At 49.5% G+C, this 4,391-nt stretch overlaps 1 protein-coding gene across 5 annotated transcripts in view; it reads right to left on the bottom strand.

The window, feature by feature from the left end:
* The window catches only part of Acaca (acetyl-CoA carboxylase alpha), a 284,858-nt gene extending 281,333 nt beyond the window's left edge, over positions 1 to 3,525 (bottom strand). For 2 of the 5 annotated variants that reach the window (XM_017797626.2, XM_008831304.2), the window contains exon 1: positions 3,402 to 3,522. The gene's annotated coding sequence lies outside the window, so the exon portion shown is untranslated. Of the gene's footprint in view, positions 1 to 3,391 lie in introns of all 5 variants that reach the window. The other 3 variants (XM_029562520.1, XM_008831314.2, XM_029562521.1) reach the window with 3 other exon arrangements.
* Positions 3,526 to 4,391: the final 866 nt, after the last annotated feature.

Here is a 4,391-nt window from a genome sequence, read left to right on the forward strand (position 1 = left end):
AAAAAGTAGTTAAACAGAAATCTGTTAAAGTGGAAGATTAATGAAGAGTACCTTAAAATGGCAGTCCCCTTAATAGTTATTAAGATTTTTTTTTTCAACCAATGAATCCACTGTTTATTCACCTCTTCATAATTCTAATGATTTAAATGCTGGGAAAGATGCTGGCTGCATGGTCCTACTATTATTACTCTTTATTCTTTAAGAACATGTTAAGGGGTATCAAGATGGCTCAATGGGTAAAAGTGCCTGTAGCACAAGCCTGATGACCTGGGATCAATCCCAGGAGCCCACAGTGGAAGAGAAAATCAACTCCCCAAAGTTGTCCTCTGACCCTACCTCTGATCCCCACACGTAGGCTCATACATGAATATGCACACACACAAATAAAAGTTTGGAGGTTTTGGGGTTTTTTTTTTTTTTTTGAGTCAGGATCTCCCTGTACTATCAGCTGGCCTGGAACTTACTATGTAGACCAGGCTGGCCTTGAACTCAAAAGAGATTAGCCTGCCTCTACTTCCCAAGTGCTGGGGGTTACAAGGTGTGCGCCACCACACCTGGCCTACAAATAACCTTCTTTAAAAGAACAAGTTAGATGGGCTGGAGAAATGGCTCAGCAAAGGGCCTGGGCTCAATTCCCAGTACCTACATGGTGGCTAATGATTGTCCATAACTCCAGTTCCAGGGGATCCAATGCCCTCTTCTGTCCTCCGAGGGCACTGCAGGACATGGGTGCACTTACACACATGCAAGCAATATACTCATACACATAAAATAAAAATAAATAAAATAGTTAAAAGAGCAAGTTAGATAATAAGACAGCTTTTTTTCTGAATTGCAAAAGTCACCTCTCCTCTCCAATTAGAAACATTAAATTTCAATGTATTATTATACAATTTTTATTCTTAGTTGTTTCCTTATCCAAGATTTAAGGTATTGGCCACTCAAAATTTGAAAAAAAAGAAAAAAAAAGAAAAAAAGGAGAGTCTACCTTTCTGACATTTCAACATGATATTGCATGCTGAATCACATTCATCAATATCCTGGGATGCCCACTTTTTTTAAAGGGTAGGTGACTGCCAGGAATGGTAGCACATGCCTTTATTCCCAGCACTCAGGAGATTGAGACAGGTGGACTGCTGTGAGAGTTGAGGCCAGCCTAGAATGATCTACATAGGGTGTTCTAAGCCCACGGGGGCTACATAACAAGTCACTGTCTCAAAAAAAACATAACAAGTCACTGTCTCAAAAAAAAAAGGTGGGGGAGATAAGGTAAACGGCTCAGTGGGTAAAGACACTTACTGAGTCTGATGACCCAAAGTTCAAACCCCAAGACCCACATGGTGGAGGGAGAGAACCAACTCCTAAAGATAGTCCTCTGACCTCCACACATGTGCCATAGTACCTGCATGGCCACACACATACACACATGAATATAAAATAAATAAATAAAACCAACAATAAAAAGAACAAGTAAAGAAAAACACAGAGCGAGGCATGGTGGAACATGCCTATAATCCTAGCACTCAAGAGGCTGAGGCAGGAAGATTCCAAGTTCAAAGTCACACATGAGTCTTCGACCCTGTCTCCAAATAAAAAGAAAATAAAGAAGGAAAAACACTTGCTTCGGACCTGTTAAACCAGTCTGTGTGACAGGCAAAAATTTCCTACTCATTAGCTAAAAAGTGCTCTACACCTGAACCTGTTCACAGCACTTTAGAGAAGTCAATATCAAATGAATGTTCTCTAAGGCTAGCTTTCACAATGACATTTCCGTGATACTACCTAATCACTGTCCGATAATATAAATTAAGTGAAAGGCCACCACTTTCCAACTTGTCTTTCCATTTTAAAAACAATCTTACATTTGCACTAGGAAAACAAAATAAGCAAAACTTCTACTCTAGTAAACATAGGCAGCTTCAGAAATTAGTATTTTACATGGTTTGTTTTCGACAAGGTCTCACTAGGTAGCCCTGGCTGACCTGGATGTGGCTTTGGAGACCTGGCAGGCATGGAACTTGAACTAACAGAGATCTACCTGCCTCTGCCTCCGGGCTGCTTCCCTACTGTGGACATCTTTTATATATGCAGGTTACAAGATTTTAATTATTCTTGGGTTCGTATCACTCCTCCTGTTATGCATTAAGTAGTATTTAGAAAAAAAGAAACAGAGGCAAAAGAAGTTTGGGAAGAGACTTGCTACTTTGCAGCAAGCGGGCACCTGTTAAACTTTTTGCCAAAAGTGGTCCTGCTCTGTTAAATGATGTTTTTCCAAATAAACACAGAAATCTTCAAGACAGAAGACAAGGGCATCACCATTCACGAAGCAAGAGACAAATTAGGGTATTTCTATCCCCTAAGAGAGAGGAAACTATGTAACCAAAGAAAGCTCACTTCCCAACCCAAACTCTGGGATCAGAGGGGAAAATGAAACAAAATCGAGACCAACTTCTAAGAGGGAAAGCTAAGTTATCAGATTTATTCTGCACATTTGAGAAATTTCTGAAACTGCTTATGTAGAAACAAAATCAGGAAATCCTAGAAACCTTTTGATTTATTCTAAAAATCTCAAAACAAAAACACTGAAATGATTTTCCCTGAGCTTTTGTATGCCTTTTTGTATGCATACTTTTGTATGCTTCTATAAAACCCACAAGGCCTATAAAACTCCCGATTTTTAAAGCCGATTTCAAGTGTTCACTAGTGTCCACTTGCCGGGTACCGAAATCCAAAATTAATACGACCCTGACTTGGGCAAACCTTCAGGCACATTTTCGTATGAAATCTTTAGCCTTTTAACGCCTCCCTACGTCCTATCTTCTCTCCCACAGCGCTTTTAATCCGCAAGAGGAGCTGGCAGGCAAGCACGCTTTACTACGGTCCCCCCTGGACACCCTCAAATCCTGCGAGCAGGAACTGGCAACCGCACAGCCCGCCCGGCCAGGCGCTCCCCGCGATACAAAGGCACAGTGAGGGCCACAGCAGCCGCAAGCCTTCCTCCGCAAGAGGAAGGAGACTTTTCGTGCAACCAGACCCAATCCTCGACACCCACCTCCCACGTGGTCTTCTCACTCCTGGAGCCCAGGGTCGGAGCCGAGGCGGCGAGGAGAGAATCGGACTCCCAAGTCGGCAGCGACCACCGGGTAGGCACCGCGGTCCCTCCCTAAGGGCCCCGGGCCGTCCTTCTCACAGATTCCGGGGTCTCGACCCGCCACCTCAGACTCCACCCGAAGGCCGCAGAGCAGAGGAGAGCGGAGCCGGCTGCCAGCCCGGGTTGCACAGGATTGAGCCCTGGCCGCGTGCAGGCGGACGCTGGAGGCGGCCCCCTGCCGGCTGCCGCAACTCCCCGGCCTGAGCTCCTCCAGGGTCGGACCCTCACGGCGGCCCTCACCTCAGCTCACCTCAGGCTGGCGGCTCACGAGGGCCGGTGGTCGCGGAGCCCCTGCGTCGAGCGTGCTGGCAGGAGGCGATGCCCGCGGCCCCGGCGATGGCTGACAGGCGCTCACCAGGCCGGCCCGGCACTCGGCATGAGGAGGGCGGGGCTTCTCGGCCGGCCTGCCCCGCCCCTGGCCCGCCCCCAGCCCAGCCGCCCCTTCAGCCGCCGGGCCCAGGGAGCTACGCGAGCGTCCGGGGTTACTCCGGGCCGTTCACCTCCGACCCCGCTCCCCGCTGCCGCGCGGTCAGAGCGCCTGCAGGAGGGGGCGAGGCGCTGGCGCCGGGCTCGCGTCAGCCAATGGGTGCGCGGCGCGGGGCGGGGCCACGTGAGGCGATGCCGATGGTCCGAGCGCCGCTCTGCCATTCCGGGCCGAGCGGTGTGAGGGCGGGCGGATCCGTGCTGCTGGTGGTGCCCCTTTTGCCGGGGCGGGTGTGCAGCCAGCTGCCGGCTCCTCCTCCCGGTCGAGAGCGGAGTGGAGGAAATGGTCCCACTTGGACCTCCCCTCGGGGATGCAGACGCCCGGGACCTTCCGGCGTGTAGCGCGGGAAGGGAACCCAGAACCGTGGCGAGGCGGCGATGCACGGCTCAGGGTGGACCGCAGCCTTGCTCATTCTGATGTAGTGGGAATCGTCCCCGTCCACAGCCCTCAAGTCAGTGCTGGCTAACTAATCTTTAAACTGGAACTCCAGCCAGCCCCTTTGCTTTGCTCCCAGCCTAAAGCAACCCACCCGAAAGATTCCAGAGCCTTGCGAAGTGTGAGTAAAGAAAACTCAAAAGGCAGGGGTACAAAGGACAGCAGCCTCACGCCCGCACTAAACAGGGAGAGTAGGTGCCAAGGAGTCTTGACTTCTTAGATTGCCTTCCATCCTTCAGTGGGGTTGTGCCAGACCTTTTGAGGTGAAGCCAACCAATTGCTCTAGTTTTATCACTTCACAGCAAGACTTTCATGGCAGGT

The sequence above is a fragment of the Nannospalax galili genome, unplaced genomic scaffold, assembly GCF_000622305.1.
Source record: "Nannospalax galili isolate Female #2095 unplaced genomic scaffold, S.galili_v1.0 scaffold1430, whole genome shotgun sequence".
NCBI classification, from domain to species: domain Eukaryota; kingdom Metazoa; phylum Chordata; class Mammalia; order Rodentia; family Spalacidae; genus Nannospalax; species Nannospalax galili.